This window comes from Misgurnus anguillicaudatus, chromosome 10 (genome assembly GCF_027580225.2).
Source record: "Misgurnus anguillicaudatus chromosome 10, ASM2758022v2, whole genome shotgun sequence".
Lineage (NCBI taxonomy): Eukaryota > Metazoa > Chordata > Actinopteri > Cypriniformes > Cobitidae > Misgurnus > Misgurnus anguillicaudatus.
Window position 1 is genome coordinate 38,239,835 of NC_073346.2, and position 19,333 is coordinate 38,259,167.

Below are 19,333 nucleotides of genomic sequence, written 5' to 3' on the forward strand. Positions count from 1 at the left end.
CTCGCACCTCGTACAAGCCGTCAGGGTCAGAAAGAAAGCGACATCACTGCATTAAAAAACAGTTTTGATAACTCTGTATACGCTACAGATTTAAAGTGGACATATCATGAAAATCTGACTTTTTCAATGTTTTAAGTGCTATAATTGGAACCCCAGTGTTTCTATCAACATCGAAAATGTGTCAAAGAAAAACCCAGTAACTTAGTTTTGGTAAACCATTCTCTGCAAGCATGTGAAAAAATAGGTAATTGAAATTTGGCTCCCCTTGTGATGTCAGAAGGGGATAATCCCGCCACTTAATCTGCACTATTATAGAGATTAACTCATTCCCCGCCAGCCTTTTTTTAAAAGTTGCCCGCCAGCATTTTTTGTGATTTTCACAAAAGTTTCCAGGAAAATTTTATTCTAAAAATATATAAACATACAAATATATCAAATGAAAAACAGAGTTTCCAAATTGGGAAAAAATTTTATGCAAATTTTTTCTCTTAATTTTGTCAATTGGGAGAAAACATTTGCATAACATTTTTTCCAAATTTTTATGTTAATCTGCAAAACCGCGATAATCCACTGACCCAATTTATGAAAAAAAGACAAAGCGTTATTTACTAATTTTAAACTGTGTATGTTTTGATAATTGTTCTAAATCTGGTCTCTAACAAAATTCCTTCACAAAAATGCAATTGTTTCAGCTTTTTGATTAAAAAAAAAAATTAAGAGTTTATAAGCAGGGAAAAAATATAGATAGGGTGAAAAAAAATTTCCCCGTTTTGTTTGTTAGAAAGCAGAGGGTCTGTTTTTCATTTGATATATTTGTATGTTTATATATTTTTAGAATAAAATTTTCCTGGAAACTCACAAAAAATGCTGGCGGGCAACTTTTAAAAAAAGTCTGGCGGGGAATGAGTTAATCGCTATAATAGTGCAGATTAAGTGGCGGGATTATCCCCTTCTGACATCACAAGGGGAGCCAGGTTTCAATTGCCTATTTTTTTCGCATGCTTGCAGAGAATGGTTTATCAAAACTAAGTTTCTGGGTTTTTCCCCGCCATTGACAAGATAACTCATCAATGGCGGGGAAAGAGCTAATAATAATCGACAGCAGAATTGAGTTTCAATTTTAACAAACCACCATTTAATGGCGATCAGTGTTTGCATTACATCAGCTCATTTGCATTTTAAAGGACACACCCAAAAACATCACATTTTTGCTCACACCTACAAAATGTCAATTTTAACATTATAATAAATTATCTATATGGTATTTTGAGCTAAAACTTCACATACACAAAAGATTTAATTTGCATCTTAAAAAAGTCTTGTGAAATGTCCCCTTTAATGTAAATGATTTTTCAGGAGTGAATTCGGTTCCAGAATTCAGTAGTGTAACCAAACAGTTTGCGCTTGCTAAAAGCTGTTGACTATTCAGCGATTTTGTGCAAAAACAGTGTGGAGTGACAATCAAATTTATCTGCAGTGTGTACGTGGCCTTTCAGAGCAAACTGAATACTGTACGTCAAGTGTTGTGGTTTAGCTTCTCAACCATTCCTGAAAACAAAAGTATCTCATCCGTTTATGAATACTGTCCAGATGTGATTCTGCTTTGTTATTTGTCTTGCATCGCCTTTTCTAACCCAACAAGTTGCTTCAAGTTTGTAAGTATTCGTCTCCGGCTCATTCCTTTGGTCTTCTTTGTGCCTATCTACTGTCGGACTTTGTGAATCACTTCCATTGGACTTAACAAGTTGTGACCATAGATACAACTGGACATGAAAAAAGAAGCGCTTTGTTTATACATTTCAGTGCTGTTATTGTGTATTTATATCTATTGTTAGCCATTTATACCAGTGAGGAGTGGGTGATATGTTTTGTTTAACTGTTACGACCCAACGCTCAGAAATAAACCATGATGTTCTTTAACCGTCTTCTAGTGAAGTCTCATTTTGGAAACCACAACCACAGAGGAGTCATAGACCATCTGAAGCGTACTGCACGTACAAATGACAAGAGCGTCATCATACTGCGTGCTGTCATCCGATTGGTTTGCTTTAGGCGATGTTTATGATTCAAATGTGCAACATTTTTGTGGGCTTAAACAATAATATAAATAAATGAAACTGCAGCCAAGGTTTTCAACATTTAATGTTGGCTGACATTAGATTTCACATATGCAAAATCACACACACACACACACACACATTAAATTTTTGTGTGAATCCCATGTGATCACACGTCCATGAGAGTCACACAATTGTTTTTAAAAAACACACATTTCCCATGTGCAAACAACATGTTCTACATGGGATTTTAACATGTTAAACACATTAAATTTCACACATGCAAAATCACACATACATGTTCACAAGTGAGCATGTGATTTTAACATGTTTTCATGTGTCACATGTGATTTCGACATTTTCACACATTAAATTTCACATAAATCTCATATCTCCCAAGGGTTTTCTCCTCCTAGGACTTTTTTCCCTCCTGGTTAAAAAAGCCAGGAGGTTTTTCTCCTAGGGTTTTTTCAACCCTGGGGAGTCAGCTGACGTTGGCTTAACTTAGCACCCTTTTCTATACGTTACATTATGAATACGCTCGCTTATAAAGTTTATTCATAGCTGCTGTATTTTCCTACTTATGTTGTCTGTAGCTTAATGTATTTAGAAGTTTTGAAAGTGGCTTTTATAATTATTTGTGCTGGTATTAGCCAATAACAAACAGTCATTAAACCAAACGTAACATGGGGCCTCATTTATAAAATGCTCCGTAGAAACCATCCTACATTTGATCTTACGATCATTTATCAAAAATGCGTACGTGTTATTCATAAACCAAACATACGCGGAGAAAACGCGCGTACCCCTTTCTTCCGAATGTTCAATTTATAAATCGCAAATGATCTTGACCTTCTGCGCAGCTGAGCAGTTTCAGACCTCTGCCTTTTAATGATGCCTAATTAATGTTATAGACATATAAAAGAACACTTGTCAATGTTTAAACCCAATTTCGTGCAGCAAGAATGGCTAATATTTCCAAAAACCTGCCGCAATCAGACAAGCAAAAGTGCGTACGTCTGCTCAGACGCTGACGTGGCGCCAAGCACTTTTCCACAAAAACAGTTTTTATAAATATGGACTTTGCCCTGGATTTTTTGCGTATGCACACTTTACGATCAAATCTGTGCGTACACATGCTTTATAAATGCTTTATAAACGCTTTTTGTGTTAAAATAAAACACAAGTTAAAAGTAACTCAAAATGTGTTGTTCCAATAACTTTATATACTTCAACAGACTGGTACTGTTTGTTTGTTTTTTTTGGGGGGGGGGTAAAAAATACAGAAAAGTCAATGATATGTGTGCTTCTTGTGTATATGAAAGATCATATATGTAATCCACTTTTACAAGGTGTTTAGACCATAGACTGTGAAAAAAGCTGGACAGCGCGATGTCGCCTCCCCCCACTGTAATGAATTGAAGCCAAAAATGTCAGACCGTGGTCGCCGCCATGTTACGCAAAAACGTCAGTTTGGAGCCAAGGCATCCGCAGAAGGAATCGTCCGTGGAGCCAGAGGCGGAGCTGCGGTATCAAACTTCCGCCCAAAGCTCGCTCGCCCAGTTCAATCACGTCAATCATAACGAAACGCCCCGTTTCTATAGCTTCAAATTACTAACTAAAATAAAACGTATCACAAAAACGAACACTTGAACATATATCAGCGTGATGATAACTACCTGAAAGCACCAAAACCATCTTTCGGAAACTTTTATTGGAAGTAGGGATGTAACAATTAAATCGCGTGTCCCATTAAAAATGCCTGTCCGAAATCGATTCTGAATCGCAATGTTGTGATTTTTTTGTTTCGTGTACAGCTTGTGTGTGTGTACTATGGCATTTGGTCAGTAGGAAGTCCTTATCAATCTAAAATCATTATGAGTCGGAGACATTAAAATGTTTTTGCCCCCACCTAAGTTGGGGCATTTTGGAGATACTATAATTAATGATCTGTGGGGTATTTTGAGCTGACACATTTTGGGCACACCTGAGACTTATTACATCTTGTAAAAAAAACATAACAGGTGCCCTTTAACTCACAGCTCTGGTACACAATAATAGAGACAGAGCGCAGTTATGCAAATTTGAAAAACACGCCCACCGGGGGGGGGGGGGCAATCCAACCATCTACATTGACTTTGTATTGCGAGAGGCCGCCTCCTTGTCATTTCTGGCCTATAACAAAAACTGAATAATGCCTAAAAGCTGCTGTGTGACAATATGTACAGCAAACAAGCCAAAGAACCCAGAAATAAGTTTTTATAAGTTGTCGAGCCATAAAACCCAGCCTTTGAGGAGAAAAAAAGTCGATCGCCGACTACGTTTCGCCCTAGTGGACGCAGTTCTACTAATATGAGTACTATGAAAACTTGCCTGTTTTCGTTTTTTGAGCTCGACAGCTTATAAAAACGTATGTTTTTTTTTTTGGCTTGTTAGATGTACACCTTGTCACACAGCAGCTTTTAGGTATTATTCTGTTTTTAAGTTTAATCTGTAAATACATTTTTATAAGCTGTCAAGCTCAAAAAACAAGCAATTAAAGACACAAAAGTGGAAACAGGCAACTTTTCATAGTACTACTATTAACGAAACTGCGTCCACTAGGGAAACGTAGTCGCGATTCACTTTTTTCTCCTCAAAGGCTTAGTTTTATGGCTCAACAGCTTATAAAAACTTATTTCTGGGTTCTTTGGCTTGTTAGCTGTACATATTGTCACACAGCAGCTTTTAAGCATTATTCTGTTTTTTGTTATAAGCCAGTAATGACAAGGAAGCGGCCTCTCGCAATACAAAGTCAATGGAGACGGTTGGATTGTTTCCCCCCGGTGGGCGTGGTTTTCAGGTTATGACGCGCTGCGCTCTGTCTATATTTATGTCTAGATAATATATACCTTAAACTTCTCTGTTAACCCTCCAGACATTAGATTTATCACATCAGGCTCATTCTCATAACTTGCCTAACAGCAACTGTAATAATGATTGAGATAAGAGTCTACGGTGTTATAAGCCAACAGCTTTCTCTCTCTCTCTCTCTCTCTCTCTCTCTCTCTCTCTCTCTCTCTCTCTCTCTCTCTCTCTCTCTCTCTCTCTCTCGTCTATCCTCAATGATCTATATTAGCAGCCCCAGAGAGTCAGTACAGATTTTTAACTCATTGACATGCCCAGACTGACTAAAGGCATTATATTGATTTACTGTAGATTACAGTTCATGAAGAGCAATGGAAAAATCCTTAGGACTCGTGGGAAGGTTTGGGACCCTAACACAGACATGCAAGCTGTGATTCGAGTCGCCCGTGTTTCTCTACATGCTGCACATTTGAGCATCAACAACAATAAATAAAATGCTTACATTTCAAACTGTCAACATGACCAAGACCACTTTGGCACCATTATGATTTTATTTTCAACATGCCTGAACCTGACAAGTCAAAGCTTTAAGAAAACTTAATAACATCTGCTGTGCATCTCATAAATATTTTTGCGACATGACTTGAAGGAAACATCTCAATGTGCCAAACTTCTGTACATCAATCATTTCACAGTACACTCCTCTTATATTCAAATGACTTTTCATTCAAGTCTATAATTTTAACAAAAGAGACAAAATTATGTATGTTACCTCTTGCATAATGTCTTAAATACGCCAAAAAGCTAAAGTTATATTAACTGCAATGTTTTAGTAAATTGTTAAAGCAGTTTACAGTAGAGGTCATTAAGAGTTGATACCTACCACAGGTTTCAGATCGACCGGGTCACTGAATGAGCAGGACGTAAAACAGAAGCATTCAACAATCGCACAACGCTATACAAACACAGCAAAATACCAGACACAAGTGTGTTTATAAAGAGTCGGGGTTTTGCTGTTTGATTCATATGTCATTCGAAACACATTAAACAGACACTTGTCGTTCCTAAATTGTTATATTTCCGTCTCTGCCACTTGCTTCAGATACAATACTGCGAAAATGAGGCAATGAAATGAGGATTGAGCTAAAAACATCTACAATGATCAACACAATATAGGCCATTTACTGCAAACCAATCAATCTGTTCCTAACAAAACAACAGTGTTGTCGTTCACCGCTGATACAGTAACATTATTATGGTAAGGTTCATTTAAAGTGAATTCGATTCTGGTTGTGGTTTCAAGCAAGAACCCCATACAGAAAAAAAAAACATTTCTTGGGCTAGAAATATATTTTGTAGAAAGTAATAATCAATTGCATATATTTTTGATTTCGATAAATATATTTAGTTTTAACCTTCACATGTCAACGTATATTTCAAAATGTATTTCAAATGCATTTCTAATTTTACAACCCATATGGCAAAAAAGTATTCTTTGCCAAAATATATTTTAAATATATGCTAAATACAAGTTCATTTTATAAAGTATAATTTTAAAGTTGAAAATATATTAAAAAATTTAATATTTTTAAAACTGTTATGTTTACAGGTTTGTAACATAAACAAAGCAGATATAGAAAGTCTAGATATATTTTTTAATGCTTTAATATATTCATTTTTAAAATATATTTCAAAATATACAAAAAATATATGTGAAAAATATATTTTTGTAAACGTATTCCAAAATATATTTCAGCATATATACTTTTTGGCTATAAAAAATTATATATAACTGCACCTTTAAATGATATATAAATATATATATCATTTAAATGTGCCTTTTTCCAGATCCCATTTTATATTCCATTTTGTATACCTGCAAAATTATAAAGTTCAAGGTTCAATGTCAAGCGATATATTTTCTTTAGCAGAATTCACTTTTCAAGGACTACAGAGAACGTCTGGTTTGGACTACAACCCTTTACTTCCCATTTAGATGATGACAATATTTTAAATTTTTGACTAATCTTCGTCTACAGGAATACGGCAAAAAATGGCATTCCACGGAGAAGATGTAAAGTTGCTTTGGTAGAGTGTTTTTGTCCCCATGCCATCAAGACGCTGTTATTTTCATCCCGGAGTCAAATCCCCTTTGTTTGGCATTTGCTGAGGACAGCTTCCTGACCTTTCCAAACAACGTGCACAAAGCTGCTGCCGTTGAATCACAACACACTGTACCAGCTACACAATGAAAACTCATTACGTATTGTGTTTCATAGAACAGGGAAAACATCAGCCCGTTTTTTGGACACTCACAAAAAGTCCAGCAGTCGTTTGGTTGTGCTAAGATAAGCTAAGAAACACTGCCACCTTTAAGGCTGCTTCTACTTCCTGTCATGTGACTGCAGGTAGGATTTAAAAACACATAAAACATTAAGGGCTCTATCTTACATCCGGCGCAATGCAGCGCAATGCACGACGCAAGTGTCTTTTGCTAGTTTCCACCCTGAGCAATTATAATTTTCACGTTTAGCGCCGCGTTGTTTAAATGGCAAATGCATTTGCGCCCATGGTGTGTGGTGTGCCATTATGTGTCAAAGACAGCACACCAAACATGAACAGATTTTCAACCAGAGTCTCGACTGTGAACAAAGGTAATCTCACAAAATCTCGCGATACTTCAGAATAAGCACGGCAGATAATATGCATGAAGAAATTTCAATGAACAGATTGTGTTTGGAATGATTTTCACAGAAAATTCAAGGAAAAAAGAAAAGGGTTTGGGTAAAGTCGTGGAGACAGCAGGAACATGGTCTGTACAAGTTCACTTTGCATCAACTTCACTTTGTGCTGTTTCGGTAATACCGCTTCTCTTCCACAATTTATAAAACCAGGAAATATCGCCCTAGGGCAAACAGCTGTATGTCCGTGTAGTTAAAAACTTAATTATCTCAGATTTTTGGTGTTTTTGAAAAAACATATTCATGTTTGAGAGGTGATAAAAAGAGAACTAATGAAGGTAGGATGAAACTTTTTTGTTGTTGTTGTTGTTGTTTGAAAGCAGAGGGTCTGTTCTTTCTTTTGATATATTGTAGGTTTACACATTTTAAGAAGAACATTTTCTGGAAGGCTTTAAACATAAAATGTGCTATTTGACTAGTGCAATGTCTTCGTACAGTGAATAATAAGCTAAAATAGCTACATTTTAGTTTAAGGCGGGGTGCATAATTTTTGAGTCGGGCAGAGTACCAAAACACACTTGTTTGTGTTTGTTTAGGTAATTTCAAATATCAACATTGGCTTTCAGAGATCATGCACCCCGCCTTTAGGGATGGTCTGTGAGGCAAGGTCGAATTTTGATTGGTCGCTTGACTAAGCATGCTTTCCTACCCTTAAAACATTACGTAAAATTTCTTGCAAAACGGAAAGCAAACACAAAGGCTTCAAACATTATTTATGCAATTTTACGCGATGAAATTGCAGGAACTTGCCAAAAACTGTTTGCCGCTTTTGCAGCTTTTCATTGATGTTCTCATGGCGTAATTACGTCACTTCCTAACATTCCCATGACAACAGGGGACATGGCTGTGCATGTGTAAAACAAATGCAACATTTTCCACTTTCTGCTAAGATATACATGACTTTTTATTTACATGATTAAGAAATCGTCAATTTATGCAGCGAAAGTGCAAGGTATTTAAAAAATGCGGGCGGCACATAAACATGCAGACTTTGGCTGATTATACATTGAATCACGTTTTTCTGGAAGGACTGTAATATATAGGTGTTTTTTTTTTTAGTTATTGTTGTATATAATTAGATGTAGGTACGTTGCTTACAATAGCTGCAGTTTTGTGGTTGTATTATTGTGATGTTTGTTTATAATGCGTTTAAACTAAGGGACGTACCAAAGCTATATGTATTTTCTAGCTGGGGGAATTATATGCATTCATTTGATCGCCCCCTCATCAACGCTCGGCTGGCGCCGACACTGATTGAACACATAAAATTGATGACTTTTCAAAAATTTGACCCTAGACCATAAAACTTTCAATTGAATAAGCTGATTAAATAAGCTTTCCATTGATATATGGTTTGTTTGGATACAAACATTTGAAAATCTGGAATCTGAGTGTGCAAAAAATAAAATAGTGAGAAAATGTATAGTCCTTAGCAACACATATTACTAATAATAAATAAGTTTTTTATATATTTATGGTAAGAAATGTATAACATATTTGCATGAAACATGATCTTTAATATCCTAATAATTTTGATCCATATGTATTTCTGGCTATTGGTACAAAAATATACCCGTGTGACTTATGACTGGTTTTGTGGTCCAGGGTCAAAAATGGGGTTGTATTAAAAGGATAGGATGAGGGTGAATATGATGACAGAATTTTCGTTTTTGTGTTAATTATCCCTTTAAGTAAACTGAAAAAGAAGTCAAATTTTAGTGCACAGTTCTTTGGCAATTAAAAACAGAAACCAATGGAAAAATGCTGAGATGTTTTTACAGAGCTATATAAAATGAATGTTTACAGCATAGCTCAGATTATTCAGCCTTCTTAATTAAATTAAAATGTTTTATATTGTAATGTTTCACTTTTGACTGCTGACTTATTTTGATTTGAGGTATCTTGGCAAATCTGCGTTCAATCTCAATGAACTCTAGGAGAAAAATAATTAGATTTTAGGGTTACCCCAACTGTACAAGAAAATAAGAAGTGTTATGAGGTCTTTATTTTGCAATGAATGAATTTTCCACCTCTCAGATAAACACAAAAACAGTTGCCTCAAACAGGACTGCTTCAAATATAATCTCCCTAGAGTCCCTTTTCTGTTAAAGTGGATGACAGCCAGAGGCTTTGACGTGTTTTAGCTCTCATCATTTCATGCTTTGAGCTGAGCATTCAGTGTTTCATGCTTGGCTTGTTGTTAAACTAAACCCTCGGAGTGACGCTGGAATAAGACTGCCTGTTTTGTTGTGGTCAAGCGTGGCACCTCCTGCACTTAAGAGTCCAATTGTGTCCCTGTAGAACTCATTCTGGGATCATGACCGGTACACAGACCCCGAGGCGGGACACAAACTGCCTGCAAATAGCTTTCATAAACACACATACCAGCTGTTTACACTGCTAATGTAACCCTTTTCTCTATCCGGTCCTCAATGAAACAGCCATTGAGAATACAGCAGCCCTCTGAGAAGAGATAAGAAAAGGCAGAGAAGATCATGAGAGACAATTTATTAGACACACATTGCCTTCTTTATGTGTAAAAGTGCCACTGTTTTTTTTTTAATAGTTCACGCAAAATGCTAAATTCTGTAAATATTTCAAACCCTTAACTCTTTCGCTGCCATTGATGAGTTAACTTGTCAATTATGAGAAAACGCTTCCCTGCCAATGATGAGTATTTCCAGCTTTCTGCAATACCACTATTATCCACGAGTGCCGCTCTTACACAACTTATGCAACCTGGAAGTAACGCCTCGCGTGTAAAAGTAAGAACTCAGTGCACTGCAAAAAATTATTTTCAAGAAAAAATTGTCTTAGTATTTTTGTCTTTTTTTTTCAGTAAAAATATCTTAAATTTTTTTAAATTAAGATGCTTTTTCTTGATGAGCAAAACAACCCAAGAAAATAAGTCTAGTTTTTAGACCAAAAATATCAAACTTAAGTGATTTTGTGCATAAAACAAGCAAAGCAATCTGCCAATGGGGTAAGCTGATTTTTCTTGAATTTTTCTTTGAATTTTTCTTGAATTTTTCTTGAATTTAGTGTTTCAGAAAAAATTTCAATATTTTTTGTATATTTACTTTTTGGCTTCTTTTATGTGAAATGTATCAATCCCAAATGATCTTAAACTTGTGTGCAGCTGGGCAGTTTCAGATCTCCGCCTTTAAACGATATGCCTAACTAATGTCATAGACATATAAAAGAGCGCTTGTCAATGTTTAAACCCATTTTCGAGCAGCAAGAATGGCTAATATCCAAAAACCTGCAGCAATCAGACAAGAAAAAGTATGTACGTTTGCTCAGACTCTGTCATGGCACTAAGTACTTTTTCACCTCAAAGACGTGATATAAAAATATGGACTTTGCCGTGGATTTTTGCGTACGCACACTTTTTAAATGAGGCCCCTGGAGCTTTACACTGAAAGGAAGAAAGAACGAAAGAAAAAATGAAGGAAAAAACAAAAAGCACAAATGAATGAATGAAAGAAAGAACGAACAAACAAACAAACAAAAGAATGAAGGAAAGGAAGAAGGAAAGAAAGAATGAAGGAAAAAATAAAGAAAAGATTAAAAGAAAGATTGAAAGAAAGATTTAAAGAACAAACACAAGATTAAAGGAAAGAACAAAAGAAAAGAAGAATGAAAGAATGAAGGAAAAAAAAGACTGAAAGAACAAGCCAAAAAATGAAAGAAAGAACGAACGAAGAAAAGAACAAAAGAAGGAACACAGGAAAGAAAGAAAGAAAAATCTAAGAAATTAAAGAATGAATGAAAGATTGAAAGAACAAATGAAAGAATGAAAGAAGGCAAGAATGAAGCAAAGAAAGAACGAAGGAAAGAATGAAGAAAATGTTGAAAAAAAGATTGAAAAAACAAGCGAAACACTGAAAGAAAGAAAGAAAGAAACAAAGAAAGGAAGAATGAAGGAAAGAAAGAAAGAAAAAACAAACAAACAAACAAATGAAAGAAAGATTGAAAGAACAAACAGAAGATTGAAAGAAAGAACGAAAAATGAAAAAGGAAAGAATAAAGGATAGAATAAAGGGAATATTGAAAGAAAGAATAAAAACGATTGAAAGAAAGATTAAAAGAACAAACAGAAGATTAAAAGAAAGAAAGAAAGAATGAAGGAAAGAAAGAATAAAGGAAAGAATGGAGGGAATATTGAAAAAGAAAGAAAGATTGAAAGAACAAACAAAAGATTTAAAGAAAGAAAGAAAGAAAGAAATGAAGGAAAGATTGAAAGAAAGAACAAACGAATGAAGGGAAGAATGAAGGAAAGAAAGATAGAAGGAAAGAATGAAGGGAATATTGAAAAAAGAAAGATTGAAAGAAAGAAGGAAAGAACAAAAGAATGAAGGAAAGAAAGAACAAAGGAAAGAATGAAGGAAATATTGAAAAAGAAAGATTGAAAGAACAAACAGAAGATTGAAAGAAAGAACGAAAGAATGAAAGAAAGGAAGAATGAAAGAATGAAGGAAAGAAAGAACAAAGGAAAGAATGAAGGAAATATTGAAAAAAGAAAGATTGAAAGAACAAAGGAAAAAAAGAATGAAAGAACAAAGGGAAGAATGAAGGGAATATTGAAAAAAAGAAAAATTAAAAGAACAAAGAAAAGATTGAAAGAAAGAAAGAAAGAAAGAAAAAAACAAATGAATGAAAGATTAAAAGAAAGGAGAGAGAGAGAGAGAGAGAGAGAGAGAGAGAGAGAGAGAGAATTACAGCTTAGCTGTCTCTCAAAAAGTAAAAATGAAGAAAGATAAGAGATTTTTGCTAAAGTTTTTTTTTACAGGATCACAAACATTTCTCATTAAATTCTGTTTCTCACAGTTGGACAGTTTGGAGGCCCTTTTTAGTTCTTTGCTCTTAAAAGTTCTTAAAGAGTTCTTAAAAGGTTCCGAAAAGCGATGACATAGAAAACAGTTTTGGTTCCCCAAATAACCCTTCAATCAAAGGTTCTTAAAAGATTCATTTCTTTCTTTTATTTTTATCATTTAAAAAAACTACAAGAACTACAAAGAACCGGGTGAAACAAAAAGGTTTTTCAAGTGTTAAAGGTTCTTTATGGGATCATTTAGCCTAAAATGGTTCTTTTATGGCATTATGAAGCACCTTTATTTTTAAAAGTGTCTCTACGCTCTTCCCAAAAGGTTCTTTCTCAGGTTTTATGTTCATAAAGAACCTTCAACATCCAGATAATCTTTTAGTAATGAAAGATAAAAAAGTAAAGGTAAAGATATTTTTTTATTAAAAACCTTTGACTGAATGTTTTTTAGGGAACCAAAATGGCTCTTCTCTGCAAATAATCATTTTCATTTTTAAGAGTGAACATCAACAGTTGTCTGATTTGTATCTATTTCAACTTCTCTTGAATAATTTTCAGAGACACATCTGAAGGTAACATGTATTTAAATGAAACCTCATTAACTAATCCCGCAATTTTCTTGGCCACTGACTGAGAACAGTCACAATCGCTTTATGGATTTTCTATATCACTGTGCTGTTTTTTTATGAACAGTCACTTTCCTAAAGATCGGTGAAGGTTTTTAGGTCACCCATTAATGAAGTCACAAGACATTAACCAAACTAACAGCATTTCTCATTGACTAACACAATGCCTGCTTGTTCTGGTTAACCAACACTGTGCTTCTTTCTTCTGAAATGAGTCCGTGTGTGCGTGAGCAAAGATGCTCTCATCTATCTCCAAAACTCAAGCACCAATAGAAACGTCAGACCACAGAGGACCGATGTTTTGTACGTTTACGGAGCAAGACTACATAATTAGTCATTTAATTTATCTCTCAAGATGCCGGGCTATTGTACACACTGAATGCTAAAAGCTCGCTGAAGGGCCTGAAGTGTCTGAATGCTTTCGCTGAAGAGTTGAAGAGAAACAATTTTACATGCAGGTCGTGTGAGACAACTTGTCCCTCATATTTCATCCTATATCATTTCCCTCAAAATGTTTTTTAAGGTATGCGTGAACTTTAATGTTGCTCTTACTAAAGATTTGAATACTGAATGATCACGCTTTCAAAAAAGTACAAATCTGTAAAAACATGCAGTGTTAAAAACACCACAATATTCATAATCCCTGCAATTAGATGCACTACGTCTTTACTTTTTAGGTTTTGTAGACACCTCAGGGTTTCCATTCATGATCCTTAAAAGCATCACCAAAGCCTTGCCATTAGTCGGATTAGCTCATTTGTTTCGGCTCATCTATATTAATGACTGAAAAATCCCCAATATGAACCCGTTTCCTTTTGGGATCCACCATTTTTCTTTCAAGCTCTTCGAGCTTTCGCTTGATTCTCTCCCAGTTCACTCGACCGAAGGGAAATTCATTCTGACTTTCATTTCTTCAGCACGATGACAGCAGAGTTATGAGTCAACGCTTGAGAACAGGAAGAGCCGGGGCAATTCCATCTGTTTCATAAACATTTCTGCCTGACAATGCATCCACTTTACCGCTATTGTCACGCTTAGCGACAACAGAAAGACATCAAAATAATATTTACTTTTTAGCAAAATGCTAACATAAACTGTATAGTGTTTGGGTTATACTGTTAATATAAATATACTAATTGAGATGCAGCCTAAGGCTACAGTATGTTTGGTAAGGAAAACTAGCTTACTGTATAAAACAAAACATAGTATGGAATGATGAATGTTTCAATTAGTACTACTATGCTAAATTGCTGTCACATGACCTCGTGTTAGCATCCAGTTATAATTTTTACATTTATACTCTGTAGCTCGGTAAACTAATGAGCCAAAACATAATAGTTACACTTTCATTCATCTTTATTCAGCTTAGACTGCACATTATGGGAAATACAGTAAATATTTAATGCATAAACAACATACTGTGCAGTACATATACTATAGAGACATTCAGTGCAATAGGTTTGTAAGCTATTTCCAACACAGCCTTGAGCACTGAGACAGTAGGGATCGTCACATACAAAGCTGTGCTTATACTGCACTCTAGTGGTACAATTACAGTACTGCAACACTGAAATTACAAAAGCAACAATATAAAATGCAGCTTTTAAATGTGCAAACGTTGAAATATGACTAGTTACCTAATAAATGAGCCATAAAGATGTTTTGATTTAATTAATTCCTTCAAAAATAAGTATTATTATATTAAAATCATATTATACTGTATATTTTGATAAATGTATTCTCAATGTTTGTTTAAATTCAGAGAATTCACAGTTTTCTCCAGCACTGTTCAAAATTCATTAAACTAAGACATTTAGGTAAACTGAACTTAAAATAATCAGTACATATTATGAGGAATACCTAATTTTTACAATAATACATTATTAAATGTATTAAACATAATTAATTTGTTTTTCAGTTGATCAGTTTACTTACATGAACCATGTTTATTTTATTTCTCTCCACAGTACTGATAATGAATGCCATAAACATGCACTGTAAAAAATTATTTGCTGCCTTAAATTTTTTTGATGAATCAACTCAGATTTACAAGTCATGTCAACGTAGTTTTATTTATCTTGACAAGAGATGAGTTGTCATACAGATAATTGCTATAACTAATAAAGTGAAATTGACATTTTTTAACTATATATTATAAATTATAACAACTCTCTTGTCAAGATAAATAATCGTAAGTTGACATGACTTGTAAATCAGAGTTGATCCAACAAAACATTTAAGGCAGCAAAGATTTTTTTTTACAGTGCAGTTTTGTGTGTGTTTCTGTGAAGAACCAAGAATCACTTATAGTCAGTCATGAATTTTGTGTTATAATCCCATTTATAAAACCAAAAGTTAATTAATTAAAAAATAGAAAAACTTTGAACTTAATTAACTAAGTGGAGAAGTTGGACAGAGCAATAGATATTGCAAATTAAACCAACTTAAAATTAAGTTTAGTGAACTAGAATTTTTTTGTTAAATGTACTATTTTACTTATATTTAATATTTAATTATAACTTATATTTTCTAAAATATATCCTCAAAAAGGAATAAATACTACTAATGCCAACCTAATTTATCTGCTACACCCTATGTTAATACAACTTAATCTGTTTAGTTTCACCCAAAACTAGAATGATTTTGTGCAACCGGTTTCCAAGCAATTTTTTAGTAAAGTCAACTAATTTGGATTAAGAGTGTGTTTATTTGTCAATGCCATTATGGTCGATTTATCTCAGTATCTGCTTCTGCTTCCATAAAAAGACTTTCCTACTATAGGCGAAAATAGTATGTGATGTGATAAAAGAAGTATGTCTAAATTCACAATACTCATAAAAGAGGAGGCGAAAAGTACCCGGATAACCTACTTTTTTCAGCTGGATTCTAAAGTCTGCATTCGATGGACACTTCTTAGCCTACTTTACTATCTCATGAGGCCATGGGAGAGGATTTGTGAATGGAGATGATGTGATGCAAATGATGCTAGTAGGTCACATGACAATGACAACATGGCGAATGTAGTTCAGATCTTACAGTACTACACATTCATACATTACATCATGAACATGATTTGTGAATCCTGTCGGATCAATTCTGCTCGACAGTAAAGATGTCTCTCCTAAAAAATCCAACTAAGACCAGCATACAGTAAGCTGGTTTTAGCGGATTTACGGTGGTAGTAGCTGGGTTAAGCTGGTCCTTCCAGCCTGGCAAAGCTGGTGGGTTAGCTCTTCCAGTCAAAAAGTGACCAAAACACAGCTAGACCATACACTAGCTAAAACCAAGCTGGGAGACCAGCAAAAACCAGCTCACCAGCTTATGTTGGTTTTCGCAGTTTTTTCAGTAGGGTAAGACTACAAATCCCATCATACCATGCTGGTAACACTTTACTTGAAGGGTTGTTCATAAGTCTAACATGACATCTTCATAATCACGCCATGACACGCCCTATGAACATGAAGGAGATTTTATGCACGTTTATGACAACTGTCATTAAGTGTCATTTGTTCAATGATGCCATTTTCAATGCAAAGATGACCTAGTTTGAGACGTCATTATTATGACAACTTAACATAAACCAATATATCATAACTTGTCATGACAACTTGACATTACCAAGACAACATAACTGAACACTTTTTACCAGTGATACAAATTGAATTTGTCATCAAATTGTCATTAAGTGTTAGTACTCTGTCAAATAGTTTTATAACAGCGTCATGAATATTTTTCCAGGAAAATTTTCTTCTTAAAATATATAAACATGCAAATATATTTAATGAAAGAACAGCCTCTCTGCTTTCAAACAAACAATAAACAAACAAACAAAATGGGAAACAATCGTTTCATCCTATCTATATTTTTTCTCTGCTCATAAACACTTAAATATTAGTATTTTTATTCAAAAATAAATTTTTTAGCAAAAAGCTGAAAAAAATAGCATTTTTATGAAGGAATTTTGTTAGAGATTGTTGTTTATCAAAACATATGCAGTGTAAATTAATTCAAAAAAATTGCTTCAGTTTTTTATAAATTGGTTAAGTGGCGGTATTACAGATAGAATAAAACCTCATCAGGAACGTGCAATATTTCCTCTTAATTGACGAGATATCCAGGTGTTAGAGAAATAAAATCAATCATCCAATACTACTACTGCTACTACTACTACTAATAATAATAATAATTAAAATTGATAAAATTATATTTAATTGCATTTACATTATTCATAAATAAAAACAGTACTTACACAGAAAAACAGTAACAGTAAAGTTAATTACATTAAATTAATGAAATTTTTTGTTCGTTTTTTCTTCTATGTCAGAAACTTTCAGAACCCTCTTTGTGAAGAAGAACAAGTTCTGTTAATTGTCCGTTTTTCTATGTATTGTGCACATACTGTACATAAAGTTAAGTATAATCTTTTGACATGTCTGTTGCATTTTGTTAAGGTATTTAAAATTATTTGACATAGTATTAACCAACCTGATCTCACAAATTTCTGTGAAATAGTCACACATTATTTTTCTCAGTTTTGCGTGTCACGTATTTCCACCATTTTACGTGCCCGTGCCACGCATTTCTTTTTTTGTGTGTCAGTTTCACGTATTGGTTACTCAACTGTTTTTCTTATTTTTAAACAATTGTCGCTTCGGTTAGGGGTTAGATTTGCTGTTTGCATTAGGTATCACTTTAAGTATTGGTTTATACTGTTTTTTCGTATGGTTTGTCGCCTGACATTAGGGTTAGAGTTGGGTTTGGGTAAGGATGTCATTTTATGTAACAGAAAGTTGTTCTAACCCCAAACCGAAGCGACAATTGTTAGAAAATAGGAAAAACAGTTCACAGAAAAAAAAGGTGGCACAGGCACGTAAAATGGTGGAAATTCGTGACAATGCCATGCAAAACTGAGCAAAATAATGCGCGACTATTTCACGTATTTTGTAAAATCAGGCTGGTATTAACACTTCATGACATTTAAATGACAGCTTAATGTAATGTTATAAGGGTTCTTAAGTTTGATAATTATTCTGGTATGTCATGTCTATAACAGATTTATGACGAGCTATGATGTATTGGTTTATGTCAAGTACACTGTAAACCCTGATAAGTTCTACTAACTCAAAAAATTGAGGCAACTGATTGCCGCTATTTTTCTAAGTTTGCCAACTTAAAAATGTTGAGTACTGACAACTTCAATTCAAATCAAAACATTTTATTTATCTAAACTTAGATAAAGTCTTATATAAATTAAATTATATAATTTATGTAACTTAAATTGTAGTAGTAGTTTTACTTAAATATTTTGTGGCAACTGATTGCCTTGTTTTTCTTAAGTTTCCTGTACTCAAATATCTACATTTTACAACTTAACAGAACACTGTAAAACCTGACAAGTTCAGAGGACTCAAAATATTCAAGTAAACTAACTACCATTTAATTTTGTTCACAAATCACAGAAACATATCATGTGAATACCAATTTGATACCAGTGAAAGTGTGTTGAGACTGAGCTCAGCGCTGATATTGTTTATATGATAAAGCAACACATTATTGACCTAAAGCCTAAGCACAGGCACTACACTTCTGAACAATGGTAAGCAAAAAACTAAAAAATAGCAAACTTTTCTAAATCTCCAACATAAATAAATGTTTAACACTACTGAGTCTTTTTGTTTACTAAAAACCACATAAAATATCACTTAATTTCAAATAATGCTCTCGTTTTGCGGGCTCATGCAAAGCATGCTGGGAACTGAACCTCCTCAACCAATTGTGTTGATTTAACTTTAAAATGAAGTAAATTTGCAGTGAAAGACTCTTTCTTAGCTTACCTGACAAATTGAACTCATCACAACCACCAAAAGTTTTTAATTATTTGCATCCAAGAGCAAATTCATCCGTTTAAAACACGTCTGAGTGCCCTTTTAATGATGATGTCACTTTTTGGTAAAAACCTACCCAGTCTCCTGAGGATGCGTATAAATAGCACGAAGTGTAAAACTCGTGCAATACATGCGCCAAATTCCACTTTGGCGTGGATATGATACGCAAGTCCTTCCCATTCACTTAAACGGTGCATTTTTTTTGTCGTTTTATTTATTGGTTTCTAAATTTTTTTCTGTTTTTAAACCATTTTCGCTTGGGTTTAGGGTTTTAGATTTGCTTAATGAGGTTATTTAATATACGGGTTTCTCCATGTTTTTGTCCATATTTAAGCCATGGTCGCTTGGAGTT